The sequence below is a fragment of the Stegostoma tigrinum genome, chromosome 10, assembly GCF_030684315.1.
Source record: "Stegostoma tigrinum isolate sSteTig4 chromosome 10, sSteTig4.hap1, whole genome shotgun sequence".
Taxonomy (NCBI): domain Eukaryota; kingdom Metazoa; phylum Chordata; class Chondrichthyes; order Orectolobiformes; family Stegostomatidae; genus Stegostoma; species Stegostoma tigrinum.
Window position 1 is genome coordinate 6,323,684 of NC_081363.1, and position 27,339 is coordinate 6,351,022.

Sequence of the window (27,339 nt, forward strand, 5' to 3'; positions counted from 1 at the left end):
ATGTTAGACTATTAATTGAACATTAAATAAAAGCAGACATGAGAGCATGAAAGCAGAGCTGACTAAATTAAATTGATTAAATAGGCTAAAGGATAAGTCAGCGAGTTTTGAGAAGATTTGTAGCTCAGGTTGAGGTTCTGGATGTGAGTTTGCTCGCTGAGCTGGAAGGTTAGTTTTCAGATGTTTCATCACCATTCTAGGAAACATCAAAGGAGGCTCACTGATGGTGTTACCTAGAATGGTGACGAAATGTCTGAAAACTAACCTTCCAGCTCAGTGAGCAAACTCACATCCAGAAAGGATAAGTCAGTAGAGCTGCAATTGCAGACTATAAAGTGACATTTCAGGATACACAGAATAGATATATTCCAACATGTAAAAAAAATTCCAAGGGGCAGTCTCACTAATTGTAGTTAACTAGAAATGGTAAAGGTAGTAAGAATTTGAAAGAGAAAGCATATATTTAGGCAAAAATGTGGTAAATCAAATTGTATTGGAGATTAAAACAGCAAAGAATAACCAAAAATTAATAAAGAGAGAAACATCAGTCTACAGGAGCAAGCTGGCTAGAAATATCAAAACAGATATCCAGAGTCTCTACAAATATTTAAAGAAAAGAGTATCTATTAAACTGAGCATTGATCCTATCAAAAATAAGATTGGAGAATTAGAAATGGAAAGTAAAGAAATAGCTGATGGTTTGATCAGGAATTTTACATCAGAGGGCAGCACGGTGGCTCAGTGGTTAGCACTGCTGCCTCACAGCACCAGGGGCCTAGGTTTGATCCACCCTCTGGCAACTATCTGTGTGGAGTTTGTACATTCTCCCCGTGTCTGTGTGGGTTTCATTTGGTTGCTCCAGTTTCCTCCTACAGTCCAAAGGTGTGCAGGTTAGGCGGATTGGCCATGCTAAATTGCCCCATAATGTTCAGGGATGTGTAGATTAGCGGGGTGGACCTGGATGGGATGCTCTGAGGGTCAGTGTGGACTTGTTGGGCCACTGGCTTCAAGGATTACCTCACTCTCTTACTTGAGGAGGCAATGACCTAGTGGTTTTAAGGTTGGACTGTTAATCCAGAGACCCAGATAATATTCTGGGGACCTGGGTTCAAATGCCACCATTGCAGATGGAATTTGAATTCAATAAAATATCTGGAATTAAGAAACTAATGATGACCATGAATCAATTGTCAGAAAAACCCTTTTGGTTCACTCATGTTCTTTAAGAAAGGAAGCTGCCATCTTTACATGGTCTGGCCTACATGTGACTCCAGACCCATGGCAATGTGGTTGACTCTGAACTGCCCTCTGGGAAATTATAGGTGGGCAATAAATGCTGCCTGGCCAGTGACACCTTCATCCTATTAAGGAAATTTTTTTAAAAACTCCAGCTCCTGATTCATACATTCCTATTTATCTGATTTTATTTTTAAATAGGATTATTAAATTTAATATGACACCACACTTTTGACAATGAATTCTAGGTCACAACAATGGTAGTGTTAAATAAATGTCTCCATAGCTCATCTCTTGTTCTTTTGTCAACGGTCTTATATCTGTATCCACTGGGTACTGGCCTTCCTGCTAGAATGACATTGCAGCTTTGCAGCACCCACGTTAAATTACCCTGAGAATTCTATAATAACACAAATGATTCCCTGGGTACATGTTTATACATGCAGTGAATACTGCAGCTTGTGTCAGCTTGACATCAATTGACTGCATCTATGTTAATACAGCACACAGAGTTTATAGTGCCGTAAAACCCCAGGGTGAAGTCATTGTCCTTTTGCAAGCAAGCTGAGAGCTTACTACTGGGAGATTTTTTTTCACAGGGACAAAGAAACTACACTAATGTCCCTAAGATCCAGAATTATCAGGAATTCTCATGCAACTGTCAATCAACTAGAGTGGGTTTCCCTGCTTTGATAACTAATCATTTGGTTGCCCCTTTTTCTCTCCATCTCCTTCCTTTGATGAAACCTCAATGATGTTATTTATGAGTAGTCCTGGCTATGCACATTCATTGTGACCAATACTCCCCAGTCCCAGGGTGTGCCAGACTAGATTTAGATTAGATTCCCTACAGTGTGGAAACAAGCCCTTTGGCCCAACAAGTCCACACCGCCCCTTGGAACATCCCACCCAGACCCATCCCCCTATAACCCACACACCCCTGGACACTACGGGCAATTTAGCATGGCCGATCCAGCACCTGGCCTGCACATCTGTGGGAGGAAACCGGAGCACCCAGAGAAAACCCACGCAGACACGGGGAGAATGTGCAAACTCTGCATAGGCAGTTACCTGAGGCTGGAATCGAACCAGGTCCCTGGCACTGAGGCTGCAGTGTTAACCACTGAGCCACCGTGCAGCGCTTATGGGATCTTGGGGAGTTTACAACACTTACATTTTGACAGAGCTTTTCTTGACAGCTAATGGAGTAATTTTAAAATGTGATCACTGCTGTAAAGTCAAAAATGCTGCAACCAATGTGCAGGTAAACAGCAAAAAGATCTTTTTTTTCACTAATGTTTTGTGAAACTAGAAACTCATGCCTTTACTCAAATAAAATCCTCACTGGCCACATTGATGAATTCAGCTGTCTGCACTATTGTTCATTGTGGGCAGATAGCTTTCCTGCCACTATCATCTTTAGGAGTAGAAACATAGGGAAAGGATTAGGCCATTCAGCCCATTTGCCATCCAGTCAGATTGTCGCTGATTACCTACCTTAGTGGCACTTCCCCACTGTCTCCGTTTCCCTTGATTTTGTTATGATGTAACTGGGCAGAATGTGCCCCAAGATCCCTTAAGCTGTCACAGAATGAAATGTTACAATTAGACCCCAATTTGCCTGTCTGACTGTTATCCAGTTTATAGCAGTTCATGTCAAGTTTAATCATTAACAGAGAATAACTATATTATAACACCAACTTTAACAAACAGCATAGAATAAAAATGAATTCCTAATCTACTACTATCCGACTTAAACTAACCTGATATTTCAAAACGTCCCAACAGTTTCAGCAGACAGAGAACCTGTGCATTCACTGCATCTGATAGGTGTTTGTGTCTTGGAGGAACGTATATCGCGTAGGATTTCCTTAAATATGCACCTTGTATCATTGATCCTTTAATTGTATTTTCTACAATCCATGATCATCAATTAAACCATCATTCTCTCATTTTTCCTTTGTTCAGATTTAAGACCTAGTTTCAGAATGAAATATATTGTGTTCAAACTTGATTCATTTTTTTCAAATTATGGTTATTATTACCCAAAGATTCCTTAATGGCATTTTTTTCTCCAGCATATAAAACTAGATTTAACATAACCTGATCCCTAGTTGGTTCCACATCTTGTACACACTCCAAGAATTCATCATCTACAGCATTAGTGCTGATTTGGTTAGCTCAGTCAGACCTTTGCCAACAAACACATTGAACTGGATCCAATATACAAACCACTGAGAAACAGAACCGGAAGTAATACTAACCACTCCAATAAACCGAGGCATTTAAGTAACAAGAGGGACAGAACACCAACGCTTCATCGGAGGCGCAGTGATGATGTTGCTTGGCAGGGTGACGGAACGTCTGCAACCAAACACACTGGCTCATGGAACAAGTCAGCAACCTCATCCACTAACTGAGCTACAAACCTTCTCAAAAGAAGTCTACATGTAAATTGAACTAACCCATTATACTGTTTTACGCATGTTACATGCATCTTTATTTTCCCGATTCATAAAATTCTCAATATTAGCATCATAGTTGGGTCACCATCAACAACTCTCATCAATTTTTGCTGTTTCTTACTTTTTCTTAGGGCCATCCTATGAGTACAATGCTGACGATATGTAGTGATATGAATCGGGACCAGGTGGATCCATTGACAATGAGTTCCTTGACTGGATTTATTAAATAGGTCCCACCAGGGTACCCTTACTGGCAGATATAAACAGGAGAGTCAGAAAATCTCTCCATTCTAGGGACTGGCTCTAAGCTGGCTGATCAGAGATCATGCACTGTGCAAGTGTAAATAGAGGGTGATTTGGTGACTGGATACCAGCCTCTATGCAGTTATTTCACTATCCATCTTATACACGCTCCCCTTCCCCAGAACAAGTTTCATTGCCTCTGAAATCTGATATCCCTCCTCCTTCAGCAGCTCTCCAGCAACAAAAGGGTGTATACTGCATATTTGGCCTGGTGTATTGTGGAATCCACTTTGCACAAGAGCAATTGCATGTTAAGACAAGTTATACTGATATGTCAGACACTGGCCCATCTGGCCAGACATTTGTTATTTCAGAGTGGATGGGCAATGCATATGTGGAACCTGCAGATTCCTCATCACAGTACGCTCCAAAGCAACTGACCAGAATTGAATTTTCTGTTGGGCAGCTCCCCTACAACTATACCTCTGTTGAAATCTCATTTTAAATCAGTGGCTTTGAAGCGTCCAATTAAACTAAATCATTCCTCAGAAAAAGTTAGAATATTAAATATATGTTCTAACTGTTGAGTAACTATTAAACTGACTGCATATCTACCTCGTGAACACTCAACTGTGCCTCACCTAGACCCCTTAGGAATAACACCACCTCATTCCACACCCGAGCCCCCTTCAGACCCTATTCCTAGCCCCCACCCTCCAGCACCATGCCCCCCATGCCTGGCCATGCTGCAGGGCCTAATACAAGTGCCCTCCTCTCTGCTGCACCTGGCCGGACTCAATCACACATCTTCCACAAACCAAACCCAACCTGAATGCCCTGCCCCTGACTCAACCCATTCCATCCACTTCCTCCTCGCCCAATCCCTACCCTCATAGCCATACTCAGCACTTTACCAACCACCCCCTTCGAAACCCACCTGACACAACCTGAACCCCAACTGCCTAGACCAACATCCCTCAGACCCAACACCCATCCTCCCTGCTCCCACACCAGGCCCTCTTTCTCCCACCCGATCATCTACCGCAAACATCATCACCCACAAGGCCTACCTGCCTACTTACACCCTAGCACATTACTTACCTTTGCCCCTTCCACTTGGCATTGTACTAAGGAAGCACCCTACCCCGTTATCCAGATGCATCCTATCCACTCGTCACCCTCTCTACCTCACATACTACCTCCTCTCCATCTGACACCCCACTTCTCCCCAGCTAGCACCTACCTTGCCTGAAAATGTGTACAGCTGATATTCTACCAACCTAATACCTTACCCTGTACTCAGTTGACATCTTACACTTGGCACCTTACTCCCTTTCTAGTTGGCATCATGCCTTTGCTGGGCCCTGGTACCCTGTCAGCCCTCGAACATCACATTTACTTCATGAATTTATTGGTTGACAGGTGCTATTAAAATGGTTGTCAGGACCTATAAGTGTCAGAATACAGCAACTGACTGCTGTGAAAAGGAGAACAATTTACCTTCTCCTGACAGTTCAGCTATGCATTTCTAAAGGGTCCTGAGTGAACTCTCCTCTCAGAGATATAGAATTCCCTTAATTTGTTTTTTTAAAAAAAGGGCCAAAGTGACAATCTACATGAGATGTGCCCTCCCTGGAAAATCTAGTCCAATGTTACAGAGATAATGAGGAGGATCTAGACGAGAGGCCTTATTCCTTTGAGATCCTAAGTTGTTCTTCCTACAGAGTTATATAACATCACCACTGTGTGGGAAGTGCTTGAGTCACTCCTCAATATTAACCCTTTAAGAATCTTACACTCATAAAGTAGTACCCTAAGATTTTTTGCTTTCCCTTCAGCATAACATCCTCAGTTACACTCTCACCCAGTTTCACCCACGTTCAGTACAAGATTTTCATTTATAACACCCACATTACTACACTGCAGTCTCAGAATTATCACACTTCTTTTTCTTATACACCCAAACCGACACATAAAGCTGTTTGTATTGTTTTAAGATCTTGTTTGCAATTTTCAATTTTAATTATTGGTAGTTGGGGGGTGTTCAGTAAACCATTCTCACTGATAACTGTACAGGAATGTTAATACAAGGCTTTCAGGTGTAACGTTCTCTCAAGTTACACACTCCACCCTCAATATAAGGCTCTCAGTTATAGTACACAGCCTGTCACACCCCATCATTAGTATAATGCTCTAGGTCATAACACATTGTCTATACACCACACCTCAATATAAGATTCTCTGTTATAATATTGCATGCCCTGCCCTTAATATAAGGCTCTCAAATTTAACTCTTTCCAATTGTTGAGTAACCTTTCACTGCAGCTGATAGCTGCACAGCTGTAGTATTGATTTTATACTTTTTTTGCTGATTTTCAACTAATAATGAGTGGGAAGAGTGAAGTAACTGAGCAACCTTTGCACAGTTCCTTAAGCATACAGCAAAGGTAGGTAGTCAAAACACAACTCCATAACAGCATCTGCAGTCCCCACTATCTCTCTATAGCAGCTTCAGAAGATGTCAGCAAGAGACATCAGACTTCATTCTGCTGAGTCTAAACAGATGTCCCTGCTTTGAGGTATATCCAGAACATAGATCGTTCACAAACATGAAGAGACAGTTCTTGTACTTACTCACTTTGAAGTGTTCATTACATATCTGAGATCAAACTGGAGCTGCAGCTGCTGAATGTGAAATAAATAAAGAATTGGAATAGGCTGATGAAGGTATAACCTCAGCACTAATATTCAGGACTGCATCCTGTGAAGTGAAAAATGGCCACAGACTGAAGATCATCAACAAGAGAACAAAGAGGAATGTTGGAAGACAGTGGAAAACTTCACCACATCAAACAATAAGACAGAATCACAGAAGCATTATCAACCAAAGTATGAATCACATTATCATAGGAGTGTTGCAGTGTAGAATGAAGCTGCAAGGGACAGATTTTTAATCAGCAAAGGAATGAAGGGTTATGGGGAAAGGGAATGGATTGAGGATTATCAGATTAACCATGGATTCAATAACAGAACAGCAGACATGATGGGCTGAATAGCTTACTTCTGCTCCTATATCTTATGCTATTATGAAGGCCATTCAGTCCATGTTTGTATTGGCTCTTGATCACTTTGACCTAATGAGACGCTCCTGTGTGAATAAAGATTTTCTCATCTCACATTTAGTTATTTTGCAAAAAATTTTAAAACCATGGCCTTTGATTCTCGATTCCCTTACAAGTGGAACCAATCTCTCCCTATCTACTCTCTCCAAACCCGTCATGATCTTGAAGCAAATGTGTAGAGAGAAACACTAAGGGGGTGTTAGGACTGTGATCAATAGATCGAAGAAATAGTATGTACCTATTACAGGACAGTATGTTTTCTATTTGTAACATAATTTAAATATTGTGTATTTAATACATACCATTCAATTGCCTACTGTGAATTTTACAAAGGCAGAGCAGAGCCTGAAGCACAGGTTGTAAGTAAGCTGTAGGAGGTCAGAGGAATGAGCATATGAATCCTGAAGCAGTTGACAGAGACAACATTACTTCAGATGTAGGCCCAATGTACCCATCTCACCACAGTTGTTAACTGTTTCTAAATATGAATGACCCTTAAATGTTGGATGATACTACAGAAGTAAAATGTACACCCAGCCCTAATAAGGCAAAAAAATGTTTTTTTTCCTGAATTGCTGAAGATCATATCAGTCAATTCCTTTCATAACTTTGAAAACCCCAACCAAGTCCTGGATTAACTGACATTACAGCTGAGTCTAAGGCTATTCAGACAACTGAGATGGAGCCAAGGCAAGGCATGCAGCTCAGTAAAAGGAAAGGAATTACATTCGGCAGCAGAATTACTGGATTGAAGAAAGGGAGAGTTCAGCCTAGATTCAAAGTCACTGTTGTAGCATAAAGATTAACAATAGTTGGCCTAATACCTAGCATGAATTATTAGTTTCATCAGATGATTTCAAATGACATGGAATTGAGACCAGAGGAAAGAAGGTTTTAATGATGTCAGCAGAACCATATCTCTGGACATTGTGTAAATAGTTAAGAAATGTTCACCTGCTTGCATTGGTCTCATTTCCAGTCCTCAAATATTAAAAGCTCATTTTGTCATAAGGAGAGGGTGAGTAGGTTGAACCTGCACTCATGGAGTTTAGAAGAATGAAAGGCGACTGTAATGGAAACATATAAGACCTTTGGTCTCTGTTTTCCCTGTGGGAGAGTCTAGGACAAGAGGGCAGAATCTCAGAGGAAGGGGCTGCCCATCTAAAATAGAGATAAGGAAGAGTTTCATCACTCAGAGGATGGTGAATCTGTGGAAATCTTTGCCACAGAGTGTCAAGGCTAGGGTGTTAAGAATATTCAAGACTAAAAAAGACACATTTTTTAATCTGTAAGGGAGTGAAGGTTATAGGGAAATCAGAAGAAAGTTGAAATGAGGGTATCAAAATGTGCCATGATCTCATTGAAAAACATACTTCAGCTTCTCTGTCTTATGGACCAGCCAAATAAATAGCAGCTACAAGAGCAGGTCAAAGACCGGGAATCCTGCAGTAAGTAACTCACCTCCTGACTCCATAAAACCTGTCCATCATGAACAAGGCACAAGTCAGGAATGTGATAGAATAGTCTCTACTCACCTGAATGAGTGCAGCTCCAACTACACTCAAAAAGCTCAATACCATCTAGACAAAGCAGCCTGTTTGATTGATACTCCATCCAACACTGTCAACATCCACTTGCTCCACAATTAACACGCAGTAGCAGCAGTTTGTGCCATCGACAAGATGAATAACAACTCATCAAGGCTCCTTAAAACACGCCTTTCAAACTTGCAAACTCTACCAACTGGAAGGACAAGGGTAGCAGATAACTGGAACACCATCATCCACATGTTCCCCTCCAAGCCACTCGCCCTCTCAATTTGGAAATATATCACTGTCCCTTTAGTGTCTGCCTACAGCAAAAGGGCTGCAGTAGTTCAATAAGGCAGCTCACCACCACCTTCTCGAAAGTGATTAGGGATACGAAATAAATGCTGGCCCAGCTAGCAGTGCTCGTGATGATTCATTGAAAAAGTTGAATTAAGCCTGAGTAACAATGGGATTGTAAAATTAGAAGACTGCTTCTTCAATCCTTATTGCTTATAGACATTAAAATCTTGACAGCCTTTCAGAGGTTGTTAGTGAAATATTCTAGGGCACATTTTCCAGGGTACTTCGTAATATTTAGTGAAAATTTCTTGAGGCCAGATCTGTTACCCTTGCTTGATCAAATTAATTTTTAAAATTATGTTTGCCAGTCTGACATCATACGCAAACAATTTATAAGAAACTTTCTGAGAATTAGACAGCATTCAGCTTTCGGATACAACACTTTTAGAACAGAATGTGGGTTAGCTTAAGCTACATGAGAATGATTCCCAACTAGAATATTGTCATGCATAGAACTGGTCTGGCTAATGCTGTCTAACTCTTTTGTGTGGGTTAATACATTTAATGAGAAGAGATTAAGTTAGGTTGGGAGTCAGTTTGACTGTGTGGTAATACTGAAGATGAATTGTTCATGGGGTGAACTTACACGACTACATCAAACCAAAACTGGCATTTTTATCTAACACGGTAACTTCATCTGGGAAGTATGCACAGGCAGGTTGAGGAAGGGAAGGCATCGTCTTGACTGTGATGCCCCAGGATAGAATAGCCAATTGGCAGGTCATTGCAGTGACCTAAGTATCAGAGGTAACCAGCAATCCAGGATGTCTCAACTTGGCTATGTGTTTGTGTTAATTCCGAGGAAAATTGTCCAACAACAACTGTTAGAAGATTGGCAGTTCATATGAAGCTTTGTTATAAAAGGAGAGAAAATTAGGATGCAGAAAAAAGTGACTTTTTTAATGGAATGAAGTTTTCTGAAAGCTGAGACTTTGACTCTTTGCTGAAGAATAGAATAAAACATTGCCTGATATGTTGAACTCAACTTCACCCGATAGCAATAACAAGAGATCTTTTTGTACTTTGTTCCATTACACATTAAACTAGCTTCAAAGTTTCAGATTAACCATTTGAGGACTCTAATGGCATGTTGACTAGGAAATTGAACTCAGGAATGCCTTTTTCCCTTAACTAATGAATTCCCTCTGAGCTTTGAATTTCACATATCTGGAAGCACGTGAGCTCAAACAGTTAATCCATTTCACCAACACCTTCCACCCCAATCTATATTCACCTGGATCATCTCCAACACACCCCTCACCTTCCTGGACTTTTCTGTCTCCATCTCAGGCAACCATCTACACACCGATGTCCATTTCAAGCCCACCGACTCCCACAGCTACCCGGAATACACTCCTCCTACCCACCTTCCTGCAGAAATTCCATCCCCTATTCTCAATTCCTTCACCTCTGCCACATCTATTCCAGGATGAGGCATTCCACTCCCATACATCCCAGATGTCCTTGTTCTTCAAGGACCACAATGTTCCCCGACACTGCCCCCCGCCCGCAGAGGTCGAGAACGCCCTTGACCGTGTCTCCCGCATTTATCGCACCTCATCCCTCACACCCTGCCCCCAGAATAACCGCCAAAAGAGAATCCCCCTCGTCCTCACATACGACCCCACCAAACTCCGGATACAACGCATCATCCTCCGACAATTCCCCATCTACAACCCGACCCCACCACTAAAGACATTTTTCCAACCCCACCTTTGTCTGCCTTCCAGAGAGATCACTCTCTCCACAACTCCCTTGTCCGTTCCACACTCCCCTCCAACCCCACCACACCCGGCACTTTCCCTTGCAACTGCAGGAAGTGCTACACCTGCCCCCACACCTCCTCCCTCACTCCCATCCCAGGCTCCAGGATGACTTTCCACGTCAAGCAGATGTTCACCTGCACATCCGCCAAAGTGGTATACTGCATCCGCTGTACCCAGTGTGGCTTCCTCTGCATCGGGGAAGCCAAGCGGAGGCTTGGGGACCGCTTTGCAGAACACCCATGCTTGGTTCGCAATAAACAACTGCACTTCCCAGTCGCGAACCATTTCAACTCCCCATCCCATTCCTTCGACGACATGTCCATCCTGGGCCTCCTGCAGTGCCATAACGATGCTACTCGTAGGTTGCAGGAACAACAACTCATATTCTGCTTGGGAACCTTGCAGCCCAATGGTGTCAATGTGGATTTCACAAGCTTCCAAATCCACCCTCCCCCACTGCATCCCAAAACCAGCCCAGCTCGTCCCCGACTGCCTAACCTGTTCTTCCTCTCACCTATCCCCTCTCCCACCTCAAGCCGCGCCTCCATTTCCTACCTACCAACCTCATCCCGCCCCCTTGACCTGGCCATCCTCCCCAAACTGATCTATCCCCTCCCTACCTCCCACCTCCCCACTCATTCTTCTCTCCACCTATCTTCTCCTCTATCCATCTTCGGTCTGCCTCCCGCTCTCTTCTTACTTATTTCAGAATCCTCTCCCCACCCCCCTTTTCTGATGAAGGGTCAAGGCCCGAAACATCAGCTTTTGTGCTCCTAAGATGGTGCTTGGCCTGCTGTGTTCATCCAGCTCCACACTTTGTTATCTCCAATTGTCTGAACATTTGTTCCGTGCTCAGATTGAATAACCTTGGTGGCAGTATGCAGCCTTCTCATCCACCTCTCTTCACTTGAAACATAGCTGATTGTCCCTCTTCTCATCTGATGCTCTCTGTTTGATTCCAATACATTAACCTCATATGTACTGTTAATCTCACATTTCAGCATCGCCTCCGTCATATTTCATGATAAACATGATCGCTTTTTCAAGGTCCATGAGGTATAAGTAAGTATTATTGTTTCCTTACAGATTTTTAACCAAAAATTGTTCCATGGTTTAGTAGTATTCTTGTGTTCCTGCTCCAGCCCTGAATTGGGACTGTGTTTCATCAATTTCCACTTGATCACATTAATAAGATGAGCAACTAAATATAGTTGCAAACTGATTGCACTCCATCGCTTTTTTAAGTTCCTTGGGTAATTATGAATAAATGTCTCAAGTCACATGGATTGCATCCTTTCATATATATATATATAGCTGTGTTGATCTATTATCCTACTAAGTTCAATCTACCCTGCATACCCTATATTTTACTTCCTCCACATGCCTATCCAAGAGTCACTTAAAAGTCTCTAAAGTATCTGACTCCACTACCACTGCCAGCAGGGCATTCCACACACCTACCACTCTCTGTGTGAAGAGTCTACCTCTGACATCTCCCCTATACTTTCCTCCAATCACCTTAAAATTATGCCCCCTCCAAATAGTCATTTCTTCACTGGGGAAAAGTCTCTGACTATCCACTCTATCTATGCCTCTCAGCATTTTTGTAAACCTCTTTCAAATCACCTCTCACCCTCCTTCGATCCAATGGAAATCTAGCTCCCTCAACTTTTCCTCATAAGACCTGCCCTCCAGTTGAGACAGAATCCAGATAAATCTTTTCTGCGCCCTATCTAAAGCGTCCACATCTTTCCAGTAATGAGGTGACCAGAACTGAACACAATATTCCACGTGTGGACTCATCACAGTTTTATAGAGCTGCAGCATAACCTCATGGTTCTTAAACTCAATTCACCTGCCAATGAAAGCCAACATACCATACAGCTTCTTTACACCCCAATCAACTTGGATCACAACTTTGAGGGATCTATGGACATGGCCCCCAAAATCCCTCTGTTCCTCCACACTATCGAGAATCCTGCCATTCACCCTGTATTCTATATTCAAATTTGATCTTCCAAAATGAATCACTTCACACTTTTCTGAGTTGAATTCCATCTACCACTTCTTTGCCCAGCTCTGCATCCTGTCAATGCCCGTTGCAACCTACAACAGCCCTCCATGCTGTCCACAACTCCACCAACCTTCGTGTCATCGCCAAACTTACTAACCCACCCTTCCACTTCTTCATCCAAGTCATTTATAAAGATGACAAAGAGCAGAGGTCCCAGAACAGATCCCTGCAGCACACCACTGGTCACCGAGTCCAGGCTGAATACTTTCCATCTACTAGCACCTTGTGTCTTCTATTGGGCAGCCAGTTTTGTAGCCAGACAGCCAAATTTCTGTGTGATCTAACCTTGCTGACCAGAAAAGGATGAGGAACCTTGCTGAATGCCTTACACAAGTGCAAGCTGATCACATCCACTGCTCCGCCGCCATCAATCCTCTTCATTACTTCTTCAAAAATCTACTTCTGCCTGCAAGGCAAATGGCACTGTGCGAGCCTTGCAGAATCATGGGATTGCTTCTTGACCAACATGCAAGGTGGCTTTGGCTCCTCTGATAGTCGCCAGACTATGAAAAACATTTGGTTATTTAATTACGACTCCACTCGGGCAGCTATTTTCTAATATAAAACTGTTGAGAATCTCTCTCAACCAATTTCACCTCATCAAACTTGGGGCCGAGCCTTTTACTATGATCAGTGGGAACTGAACCAGCTGCTTCTCATAAGAGACCAGAGCTGAAGTTGCACCCTTAATCTGCAAAGGTTCCCTGGTATAGGTTCTCAATCTAGTCAAGGTCTTACACTAACTTAAGGGATGCAGTCTAGAGCAAATTTTTATTAAAGACTGGTTCTGCAATCACTGACACAGCCACACTGGTATCAACCACCATTAGAATCAGGTGAGCATTTAACCAGACTTTTACTTTGATTGGTTTAGATTTGGATATTGTGAAGCAATTTAATTGCTCCAAACCAGATGTAGGTGGGTTTTCCAGGATGTGCACAGTCCTGGATACCAGTCTAGGAGTTCTCTTACTCAATTTAGGCCTAGCAGGACTCTCTTGCAGTCTCAAGTATGCACACTGGCAGTAACTACAATAACTTGCCATCCCAGATCCTGAAGAAAATGTCAACTGTTTGGCTTGGATTTGTTTGGGGTTTTTCTGCATGCTGACCTAGAGTCACACTGTTAAGATATGTCTGGAGTGAGGCTAGGCAATTGCCTTCACTCAAGGGGTGCTCCCCGATCTCAGTCAGCAAGATGTCTACTTCCATCAGCATACCCTGTAACTCATTTGCTCCACTTGCACATTTTCTGACAACAACGCAAGTTGTAGTACCTGTTTGAAATCCAGTTGGGCTTCAACTACTGGATGCATTTGTATGGTTAACTCATTAATCCCACATATCAAAATGGTGTATCAGCATCTCTTAAAAATTAAACTAAAGTCATATGCCTCTGCAAGTCTTCTTAGCTTTGTCAAAAATCCTGACATGGATTCACCTGGTTCTCAAACTGCTGAGTAAAACCATTAATACGGCAGAATTAGAAGATGGTTGGAGTCATAATATCCTTAACTCAATCCATCAACTCTTGAAAGGTTTTAGTATCCAGTGCCTCAAAAAGTTAGGTTCCTGATAACTGAAAAAGACCACAAGCAGTCAGGCCAATTACTTGTTGCTTTTCATCTGCTCCAATTTTCCTGGAAAAAAATAACACATTCTTTCCACATATTGGACCCCATCTTCAATGGTAAGATCGAACAAATCTAGGCTCCCAATAATGGCATGATGCCAGAAATGCCTACCCCAACTCAAAAATGACTGTTGCAAGCAAATCTCTTTAGGGCCGTGCCTTTCTCTTGTCACCACTGAAATAACTCCACAGAGGCCTGTCACCAAGTCACCTTTTATTTACACGTGTATAGTACTTGACACTGGTCCTGCTTTCTCAGACTGAACAGATTCTCTGACACTCCTGTTTATATTTGTCAACTAGGGCTCCCTGACTTGACCAGGTTAATAGATCCAGTCAGGAAACTCATATTCTATGAGGTCCAGAGATAATAGGAACTGCTGATGCTGGAGAATCTGAGATAATACGGTGTGAAGCTGGATGAACACAGCAGGCCAAGCAGCATCAGAGGAGCAGGAAAGTTTGACGTTTCGGGTCGGGATCCTTCTTCAGAAAATTCTATGAGGTCCACCTAGCTGTCCTCATTACAAATCACTACATGATTAGCAGTGGATACTAGTAAATGCATTACCTTTTATAGCTCATTCCTGAACTTCAGAAGATTAATTTCAATCCAACAAGACAGCATCTACCAACTGCTCCTTCACATTCAATGGTATTACTTTAAATGAAAATCATGATGTTACGACTATGATCATACATTTCCAGTTTTATTCTAATTCTGTTTCTCTAAGCCTTTTTACATGATATGTTGTTACTCCATCTAAGCCTGGACATTTTCCAGCATCTCTTCAACTTCAAATCATTCTTTGAGAGTTGGATGTAATGATACACAGCACGGAAACAGACCCTTCGGCCCAACTTGACTGTGCCAACCAGATATCCTAAATATATCTGTTTGATTCCATTGAAGGTTCTGCATAATCATCATATATTTACTGTTAATCTCACACTTCAGCAAAGCGTCCATCATATTTCATGATAAACATGATCACTTTTTCAAAGTCCATGAGATATATGTAAGTGTTATTGTTTCCTTACAGACTTTTATCAAAAATTGTTCCGCCTATCTCTGAAATAAATCTAGTCCCTTTTGCCAGCATTTGGTCTGTATCCATCCAAATCCTTCCTATTCAAATACTGATCCAGATGCCTTTTAAATGTTGTAATTGTATCAGCTTCTAACACTTCTCCTCTTAGCTCATTCCATTAAGGCACCCCCATCATTCTCTGCATGAAAAAGTAACCCCTTAGATCCCTTTTAATTCCTTCCCCTCTCACTTTAAACCTATGCCTACTAGTTTTGGATTTTGCCACCCCGAGGACCTTGTCTATTTACCCTATCCATGCCCCTCATGATTTTGTAAACCTCTATGAGGTCATCCCTCAGCCTCTGATACTCGAGGAAAAATAGTCTCAGTCTATTTAGCCTCTACCTACAGCTCAAACCCTCCAACCCTGGCAACATCCTTGTAAATCTTTCCTGAATCCTTTCAAGTTTCACAACATCTTTCCTAGACCAGGGAGAGCAGAATTGTACAGTTTCCAGTCATGGCCTAATCAATTTACCTTTGATGTCTGGTCCTTCATTTGCCTGTATAATCCAATGACAGCTCTTGATTTGGAACATCATAAAATTCACTTAACGACAACACAGCACTACTTGCAAACTCATTAGAGGACCTACTGTAGTTCATATAAATTCTGGAATGTAAGAATATACATTGAGTATGAACACCAAACAGATAAAAAGCAATGGTAGCTGGAAGGAATACATTCAAAGAAACTAGGGTGAAGGTTGAAGTAAATGGTATCACCCTGGAAGAAGGAAAAGATGTTTGCCTGTTTGGGACAAAAGATAACAGAAGTTGGCAGATATAATGCAGAAGTTAGAACAAAAATAGATAGAGGCAAAAATAGAGTGAAGATTAAGGATATGTTAATAACAGGAAAATGCAAGGTTTTGCTCAAAAACTCGTAAGATTCTCTCCACTTTCCCGTATAGCTCAGAAATCTGTCCAGTAAATTGTGGAAGAAAGTAGAGGTCTTTGAAATATGGGAGCCAAGACATATTCTAAAAACTCTACATGCAAACCATACAACAAATGGAGAGGTGTTTGAAATTGTATTTTTATCATTTGGTCAGAGCTGAGCAGATACACAGTTCTCTTTTACAGAGAAAAGAATAATAGCAGAAGGAAGGGTCAACCTGGGTATACGTGGACAAAGGATGCCATAGAGCTAATGCAGACAAGCTACAATGGATGTATGAGGATAGCAGAAGACAGTTGAGCGAGCCATGTCATGACAGCAGGAGTAGGTCCTATAATTTCTGCCTCTTTATCTTTGTTCCAGATTCTGTATCATATCTGCCACTGTCTGTTATCATTTGTTCTAAATAGACAAGCATATCTACTTGTTCCAGGGTGATACCATCCACTTCAATCTTCACACTAGTTCTTTGAATGTATTCCTTCTAACAGGCAGGACTAACAGCTAGCAACATATGCATTTTCCAATGTGCATTAACTACTTGAAAACTCAAAGCAAGCTGTCAGGTTTGTTGATGCGACCAAACCAATGGGGTAGGATATAAATTAATCTGAAGTGACAACAAAAGATTCAACACAAACATTTATTTGGATTATCTGGTCATTAGGTCATTGCCCTGTATGGGATTTTGCTGTGTGCAAATTTCCTTCCTACATTACAATGGTGACTACACTTCGAAGGTGTGAAATACACACTGGTTGTGAAATATGTTGCAGTTTCCTGGTGTCATGAAAGGCGTTTTAGAAATGCAAGTCTTTCTTATTCCCTTTCTCAAAAGAAATTCAATATTGTATAACGGAAAGTATTTCATATTTGAAATAAGGTTAACAACATGGCTCAGAGTAACATTGAACAAAACTTGGCTTGAATCAACTATACCTACTTAATTAGATCCCAGACTGTAACTTACACTGCCGGATATCTATTACTCTACTTACAAACCACAAAGATTCCTCAATTAGATTTCAACCTGTAACTCACTCCCAGATATTAGTTACTCTATATGTAACAACATCTCAATCTAACCCCGAAACTGTCGATTAGATGCCAACCTGCACCTCAGTCCAGGGTGTCATTTAATCCAAATATAATCAGCTGAGCTCCACAGTTAAATTTCAGACTATAATGGATTTTACATTTATATCACTGTTGGATTCCAGATTGTAACTCTCATGTAGGTATTCATGTTCTTATTATTTAATAAGTACGGTAAGTTTCAACTAACTAATCTTCTGCCTGGTTTAACTTTTGTCATTATATCAAGTGCCACTGGCATGAACCAATAAAGGCTGACCTTGATAGTGCCACCTACATCCTGTGAATGAACGAAAAAAATACATGCACACAAATTGGCTAATATAATTTCCGTATTTCAACTTTTTGGGCTATTTGGCTAAAGGAAGATAGGATAAGTGTGATTCTGGTTTCTGACCAATGGATTAGTTGATTTCCTCAGAGATAATGGGAATTGCAGATGCTGGAGTATCCAAGACAATAAAGTGTGAAACTGGATGAACACAGCAGGCCAAGCAGCATCTCACGAGCACAAAAGCTGACATTTTGGGCCTAGACCCTTCATCAGAGAGGGGGATGGGGTAAGGGAATAAATAGGGAGAGAGGGGGATGGGGTAAGGGAATAAATAGGGAGAGAGGGGGAGGCAGACCGAAGATGGAGAGAAAAGAAGATAGGTGGAGAGGAGAGTATAGGTGGGGAGGAATGGAGGGGATAGGTCAGTCCAGGGAAGACGGACAGGTCAAGGAGGTGGGATGAGGTTAGTAGGTAGGAAATGGAGGTGCGGCTTGGGGTGGGAGGAAGGGATCGGTGAGAGGAAGGACAGGTTAGGGAGGCAGAGACAGGCTGGACTGGTTTTGGGATGGAGTGGGTGGAGGGGATGAGCTGGGCTGGTTGTGTGATGCAGTGGGGGGAGGGGAAGAGCTGGGCTGGTTGTGTGGTCCAGTGGGGGGAGGGAACGAATTGTGCTGGTTTTGGGATGCGGTGGGGGAAGGGGAGATTTTGAAACTGGTGAAGTCCACATTGAGACCATTGGGCTGCAGGGCGCCCAAGCGGAATATGAGTTGCTGTTCATGCAACCTTCGGGTGGTATCATTGTGGCACTGCAGGAGGCCCATGATGGACATGTCACCTAAAGAATGGGAGGGGGAGTTGAAATAGTTCGCGACTGGGAGGTGCAGTTGTTTATTGCGAACCGAGCAGAGGTGTTCTGCGAAGCGGTCCCCAAGCCTACGCTTGGTTTCCCCAATGTAGAGGAAGCCACACCGGGTACAATGGATACAGTATACCACATTGGCAGACGTGCAGGTGAACCTCTGCTTAATATGGAAAGTCATCTTGGGTCCTGGGATAGGGGTGAGGGAGGAGGTGTGGGGGCAAGTCTAGCACTTCCTGCGGTTGCAGGGAAAGGTGATGCGTGTGGTGGGGTTGGAGGGCAGTGTGGAGCGAACAAGGGAGTCACGGCGAGAGTGGTCCCGACCCCACCACCCAAGACATTTTCCATCCCCACCCTGTCTGCTTTCCGGAGAGACCACTCTCTCCATGACTCCCTTGTTCGCTCCACACTGCCCTCCAACCCCACCAAACCCAGCACCTTCCCCTGCAACCACAGAAAGTGCTGCACTTGCCCCCACACCTCCTCCCTCACCCCTATCCCAGGCCCCAAGATGACTTTCCATATTAAGCAGAGGTTCACCTGCACATCTGCAAATGTGGTATACTGTATCCATTGTACCCGGTGTGGCTTCCTCTACATTGGGGAAACCAAGCGGAGGCTTGGGGACCGCTTTGCAGAACACCTCCGCTCGGTTCGCATAAACAACTGCACCTCCCAGTCGCGAACCATTTCAACTCCCCCTCCCATTCTTTAGATGACATGTCCATCATGGGCCTCCTGCAGTGCCACAATGATGCCACCCGAAGGTTGCAGGAACAGCACCTCATATTCCGCTTGGGAACCCTGCAGCCCAATGGTATCAATGTGGACTTCACCAGTTTCAAAATCTCCCCTTCCCCCACCGCATCCCATAGCCAGCCCAGTTCGTCCCCTCCCCCCACTGCATCCCAAAACCAGCCCAGCCTGTCTCTGCCTCTCTAACCTGTTCTTCCTCTCACCCATCCCTTCCTCCCACCCCAAGTCACAAAGCCATTTCCTACCTACTAACCTCATCCCACCTCCTTGACCTGTCCGTGTTCCCTGGACTGACCTATCCCCTCCCTACCTCCCCACCTATACTCTCCTCTCCACCTATCTTCTTTTCTCTCCATCTTCGGTCTGCCTCCCCCTCTCTCCCTATTTATTCCAGAACCCTCTCCCCATCCCCCTCTCTGATGAAGGGTCTAGGCCCAAAACGTCAGCTTTTGTGCTCCTGAGATGCTGCTTGGCCTGCTGTGTTCATCCAGCTTCACACTTTATTATCTTAGTTTATTTCCTCTTTGGTTTTGTTCCAACTAAGTCAGTAGGCTGGAAATCTACTCATAAATCTCTGCCATTGTTGCTGTCGGACAGGTTAGCTTAAGGGAAAAAAAACACTTCTCAGGTTACAAGCAGTCAGCCTTGCTGGCAAGATTTGTGTTTATCACTCATATCTGGCTGTCTTGACTGGCTGGTGGTGAGCCTTTCTCTTGACCCACCTGTCATGAGTTGATCCAACTGAGTTCTAGATCTGTTTCAGAAATAGTAGGAACTGCAGATGCTGGAGAATCTGAGACAACAAGGTGTAGAGCTAGATGAACACAGCAGGCCTAGCAGCATTAGAGGGCCAGGAAAGCTGACATTTTGGGCTTAGACCCTTCTTTGGAAGAATGGTGGAGGGGAAGGGGGATCTGCAATAAATATAGAGGGGGGAGGCAATGATGGAAGGTTAATAGAGAAGCAGATAGGTGGAGAGAAGATGGACAGGTCAAGGAGGCAGGGATGGATCCAGTAATGGTGAGTGTAGGTAGGGAGTTGGGATGGGGGTTTGTCAGTTGGAAGGGAGGGGGCGGATAGATGGGAAGGAGACCTTTTTATGGAACACCTACACTCGGTTCGTGACAAATGACTACACCTCTCAGTCACGAATCACTTCAACTCTCCCACCCACTCCTTAGATGACATGTCCATCCGAGGCCTCCTTCAGTGACATAATGATGCTACCTGAAGGCTGGAGGAACAGCACCTCATATTTTGCTTGGGAACCCTGTAGCCAATGGTATCATTGTGGACTTCAGAAGCTTCAAAATCTCCCCATCCCCGACTCCATCCCAAGACCAGCCCAACTTGTCCCTGCCTCCTTGACCTGTCCGTCTTTTCTCCCAACTATCCGCTCCTCCCACCTCACTGACCAAGACCCCCACCCCCACTTCCTACCTACTAGCTTCATCCCTGCCTCCATGACATGTCCGTCTTCCTGCCCACCTACCTGTCCCTCCCTCCCAACTGACCAACCCCCATCCCTACTCCCTATCTACACTCACCTTTACAGGCTCCATCCCTGCCTCCTTGACCTGCCCGTCTTCTCTCCACCTTTCTGCTCCTCTATCCAAATTCCATCATCGCCTCCCCGTCTCTCTATTTATTTCCGAGTCCTCTTCCCCTCCCCCATTTCTGAAGAAGAGTCCAGACCCAAAACGTCAGCTTTCCTGCTCCTCTGATGCTGCTTGGCCTGCTGTGTTCCTCCAGCTCCACACCTTGTTATCTCAGGTTCTGACTTACATTCGGTAAAGACAAGTCTTTTTTCTTCATGAGTTCACTTCCTGAAAGAACATTGTAATTTGCTCACAGACTGTCGAAGGTTCTAAAGTTCTCTTGTGTTCTAACTTCACCCACCCTGTCAATATATACTCAGTGATGTCCAGGGACATGTCATTGCAAAATTGCTCCAGGGTTTCGGCACCGTTACAGAATAGTAGGTAAACCTCTGAATAAATAATCTTGCACCAATTATCTGTCACTTTAAAGAACCTGCGTTCAAGTGACATGGATTTGTTAAATTCAAATATGTTTGACAAAATTGATTATGTTTATTATGAAGATCCACTAGTGCAGTCAAAAATGTGCATTTGGATTTTTGGAAGAAATTTGATGACTAGCCACATAACAGACTTCCCAGCAAAATTGAAGCCTATTGGCTTAAAAAGGGATAATGACAGTGTGGAAATTAACTTGGCTAAGACAGTACTGGATAACTGTTGTTTGTGAGACTGGATAAAAATATGACATAAAATTAGGTGTTGTAAAGTTTGCAGACAGCAAAAAAAAATGCGAACATTGGCTACATTGGCATTTGGTATAATCTCTCCATTACTGGGAAGATAATAAGGTTAAGGGATGCAATCAAAGGAGGAAAATCGAGTCGCATAATTGTGTTATTGAACTGGGGGAGGAATAGAAAAAAGACTGTTTACTGAGTGAATAATAACCCTATTTAATGCCAGACATTAAGACAGAGGCCAACATTTTTTTGGGGTGCCTTTAGGTTACTTATTAACCACAATACTAAAGCTTCTGGCACAAGAAGCTGGTATGATCACTCAATGTTAACAATCTTATGGCATTAACTTACTTGGATACCATGGGCAGAATGAAAATATAAAACAAGCAAGTGTTACTGTTTATGAGAACTCAAGCAAACAGGAATAAAATGTAGCAGATGCAATAGTTACATGGAAATTAGTACCAGCCTTAGACTATATTTGGAAAACATGACGAGAAGGGTGTGACAGTAGTTATTCATAACAATGCATGTAAAGTTAGGTGTTAGCCTTGGCTCAGTGAGTAGCTGTCTATAACAGAGGATGTCGGTTCAAAGTCCCACCTGAAGCCCAAATGGGGCCAACTTTTTAAATGTTATCCATATTTTTGAGTATTGTCATCAGCAGATAAAGTTCATGGATTGGCCAGCCTGCCTATTGATGTCATGGAATCATAGTCATACAGCACAGATACAGAACATTTGATCCAATCAGTCCATGCCAATCACAATCCCAAATTAAACTCGTCCCACTTGCTTGCATTTGGCCCATATCCAACCAAACATTTCTAATTCATGTACTTATCCAAATGTCTTTTAAAACTTATAACTATACCTGCATCCTTCACTTCCTCCTGAAATTCTTTCTATGCACGAACCACTCACATTTTTATTAAATCTTTCTCTCTCACCCTAAAAAATGCACCCAGTCTTGAAATCTCCCACCCGAGGGAAAAGACACCTGCCATTCACCTTATCTATATCTCTCATTATTTTATAAATCTCTATAAGGTCACCTCACAACCTCCTATGGCCCAGTTAAAAATGTCCCAGCCTAACCAGTCTATTTTTATATCTCAAACCCTGCCTTCCAAGTAACATCCTCATAAATATTTACTGAATCCTCTCCAGTTAATAATATCCTTCCTATAAAAGGGCGACCAGCACTGCACAGAATACACCAGAAGTAACCTCACCAACATCATGTATAACCTTAACATGACGTCCCAACACATATACTCATAGGTCTGAGCATTGAAAATAAGTGTGGTAAATGCCTTCTTAACCATCTTTCCTCCAGTCCAATAACTTATTTGTGCTAACACATCTTAGATCCCCTTTGTTCTGCTTCTCTTTCTTCTCCATTTTCCCTCACTGTTTCTGTTTCTCTCCTCCGTGTTTGTACAATTCTCCCTGATCTCTGCCATCTTATGCTTCTGGCAACTTCTGCATCTGTGATTTTAATTGATTCACAACTGGGGCTGTGCATTTGACTGCCTAGACCTGAAACACTGGAGTTTCGTCCTTCAACCTAGCTATCTCTACGGTTAGTTCCCTCGTGGCATGCTTTTTCATACCCAAGGATAACAATCAAATGCTTTCTGTTAACATATAAAAGCAGCTGAGATACACTGACTACTCCCACGCACTCACACTCCTGCTTCTTTGCTCTAAAATGGTCTTTGCGCCAAAAAATACACATTACATCAAAGAGTCCATTCCCAATTGAATACTATTGAGTTGTCCCACTGGCATTGAAGGCAGTCCAGAGAAGATTCACTCGGCTAATCCTAGGTATGGAGGATAAGAATGGAAAGAACTGTGGATGCTGTAAATCAGGAACAAAAACAAAAGTTGCTGGAAAAGCTCAGCAGGTCTGGCAGCATCTGTGAAGAAAAATCAGAGTTAACATTTCAAGTCCAGTGACCCTTCCTGTTCTGAGGAAGGGTCAATGGACCCGAAACATCTTGTCCTCCAAGATGTCCATGCCCAAATGCAGCCATTCTTGGACAACATCCAGGTGAAGAGTAATAAGTAGCTTATGCATCACACAAATGCCAGGCAATAACCATCTCGAATAAGAGGCAATCTAACCACGGCCCCTCAACGTTCTATTGTGTTATCAACACTGAATCCCCCACTATCAACATTCTGGGGGTTACAATGCCTGAAACTGAACTGGACTAGCCATATAAATACATTGGTTACATGAGCAGGTCAGAGGTTAAGAATATTGCACCTCCTGACTCCCCAAAATCTGTCCACTGTCTACAAGGCTCAAGTCAGGAATGTGATGGAATACTCCCCATTTGCCTGGAAGGATCCAGCTCCAACAACCTTCAACAATCTTTACATCATCAGACAAAGCAGCCCGCTTGATTGGCATGACATCCACAAATGTCCACTCTCTCCATTACCGATGCTCAGCAGCAGCAGTATATACTATCTACAAGATGCACTGCAGAAATTCACTAGACATCTTTAGTCTGCACCTCCCAAACTCATATCCAATTCCATCTAGATGCATGGGAACACCACCACCTGCTAGTTCCCCTCCAAGCCACTCATCATCCAGACTTGGAAATATATCACACTGCCTTCACTGTCACTTAGACAAAATCTTGGGATTTCCTTCCTAATAGCATCTACAGCACATGAAATGCAGATGTTGAAGAAGACAGCTCACCACTACCTTCTCAAGGGCAGCTAGGGATGGTCAATAAATGCTGGCCAGTTAGTGATGCCAAAATCCCCCAAGTGAATAAAAAGAATTTTCAGAAGAGGAAGAGACAGGAAAGGCTAGAACCATCTTCAGACTGGCAATAGTGTAGATGTAGCTGCTGGCAGCTCAGCCTCTGGAAGCATAGCGTCATAGAGCTGTGCAGCATAGAAACAGGCCCTTCAGTCCAACTCGTCCATGCTGATCAGATTTCCTAGGTTAATTCTGTCTCATTTGCCATCATTTTGCCCATATCCCTTCAAAACCTTTCCGATCCATATACTTATCTATCTGCCTTTTAAATGTTGTAATTGTACCAACTTCCACCACTTCCTCTGGCAGCTCATTGCATATACATACCCCCACCCTCTGAATGAAAAAGTTGCCTCTTAGGTCCCTTTTAAATCTTTTTTCCCTCACCTTAAACCTACACCTTATAGTTTGGACTCCCCCACCCTGGGGAATAGATCTTAGCTATGCAACCTATCCATGCCCCTCATGATTTTATAAACCTCTATAAGGTCTACCCTCAGCCTCTGATGTTTCAGGGAAAATAGCCCCAGCCTTTTCAGCCTCTCCCTAAAGCTCAAACCTTCCAACCCTGGCAACATCTTTGTAAATCTTTTCTGAGCCATTTCAAGTTTCACAACATCCTTCCTATAGCAGGGAGATGAGAACTGAATGCAGTATTCCAAAAGTGGCCTACCCAATGTCCTGTACAGCCACTACATGACCTCCCAACTCCTATACTCAATGCACTGACCAATAAATACAAGTGTACCAAATGATAATGGGAACTGCAGATGCTGGAGAATCCAAGATAACAAAGTGTGGAGCTGGATGAACACAGCAGGCCAAGCAGCATCTCAGGAGCACAAAAGCTGACGTTTCGGGCCGAGACCCTTCTAGGCCCGAAACGTCAGCTTTTGTGCTCCTGAGATGCTGCTTGGCCTGCTGCGTTCATCCAGCTCCACACTTTGTTAATAAGTGTACCAAATGTTACCTTCACTATATTATCTACCTGTCATTCCACTTTCAAGGAACTATGAACCTGCACTCCAAGGTCTCTCTTGTTCAGCAACACTCCCCAGGATCTTACTATTAAGTGTATAAGTCCTGCCCTGATTTTCCTTCACAAAATGCAGCACCTCCCAATTATCTAAATTAAACTACATGTTCCACTCCTCTGCCCCTTGACCTATCTGATCAAGGTCCTGTTGTACTCTGAGGTAGCCTTTTTCACTATCCACTACACCTCCAATTTTTGTGCCATCTCCAAACTTACAAGCCATGCCTCTCATGTTCACATCCAACTCATTTTATAAGTGATGAAAAGCAGTGGACCCAACATCGATTCTTGTGGTACTCCACTGGTCACAGGCTACCAGTCTGAAAAGCAACCCTCCACCACCACCCTCTGTCTTCTAGCCAGTTCAGTAACCAGCATCTTCTGTAATGTGATGCAGCTCCTGTTCTTCGTGAAACCTGTAAGTAAACCGCAGTCCAAGTCACAGTCACAATGGACCTTCATGCCATTTTCTTTCACTTAAGCAAATAGAAAATAAAATGGCATGACCACTTTCCTGTTGTGATATTACTTCATCTATCAGGTGACAGAAACTGTGGCCAAACAAATCAGGAACAATTCAAAGCAGTGACACAAATTTAAGTCATGCAAATCTCAGTTTGTTACCATGATACAACCCTATTTACATTTAGGTTCAATTAACGAACACCAATGATAAAGTTGACTGTCGAAACAACAACTGGGCATGATGAAAACATGGGACTTGGGCATCATAGCTATTCCAGAAACGTGACTGACAGAGGGACAGGGCTGACAGCTCAACATTCTAAGATATAGATGCTGGGAAGGGTAGAAGGGGCGGCAAGAGAGGAGGGGCTAGTGATGTTTCTGAATAGGAAAAATATCATGGCAATAGTTAGAAAGGATATTCCTGGGGGATGGGCCAGTGAAGCTATATGAAACTTAGAAATAAGAGGGCGTAATCGCTTTAATGGAATTGTACTACAGGCCCCCCAGGAGTCAGCAAACATGTAAGGAGGTTGCAGATAGCTGTAAGAATAATAAGACTACAAGACCATAAGACATAGGCATGGAAGTAAGGCCATTCGGCCCATCAAGTCCACTCTGCCATTTAAATCATGGCTGATGGGCATTTCAACTCCACTTCTCTGCACTCTCCCCGTAGCCCTTGATTCTTTGTAAAGTTTTAATAGTAGGGGATTTTAACTTTCCAAACATAGACTGGGACTGCCCTAGTGTTAAGTGCTTAGATGGCAAGAGTTTGTTAAGTCTGTACAAGAAAATCTTCTGAATCAATGTGTACATGGCCCTACTAGAGAAGGGGAAAAACTTAACCTCCTCTTGGGAAATAAGGCAGGGTAAATGACTGAGGCATCAGTGGAGGAGCACTTTGTCATCAGTAACCATAATTCTATCAGTTTTAAAATGGTTATGGAAAAAGACCATAGCTGTGGGCCACAGGTTAAAGTGGTATAGTCCTAGAGTCATTGAATCCTACAGCGTGGAGAGCAGCCCTTCAGCCCAAACTGGTCCATGCCAACCAAAGTATCCATCCACTCTAACCCCATTTCCCTGCACTTGGCCCATATCCTTCTAAGCTTTTCTTATGCAAGAAATTGTCCAAATGCCTTTTACATATTGTTAAGGTACCTGCCTCAACTACTTCCACTGGCAGCTCATTCCATATGTATACCACTTCCAGTGTAACAAAGATGCCCCTCAGGTTCCCATGTAATCTTTTCCCTCATACCTTAAACTGATGCCCTCTAGTCCTCCATTCCCCAACCTAAGGAGAAAGACTGAGTGCATTCACCTGTCATGATCTTATACACTTCAATAAGATCT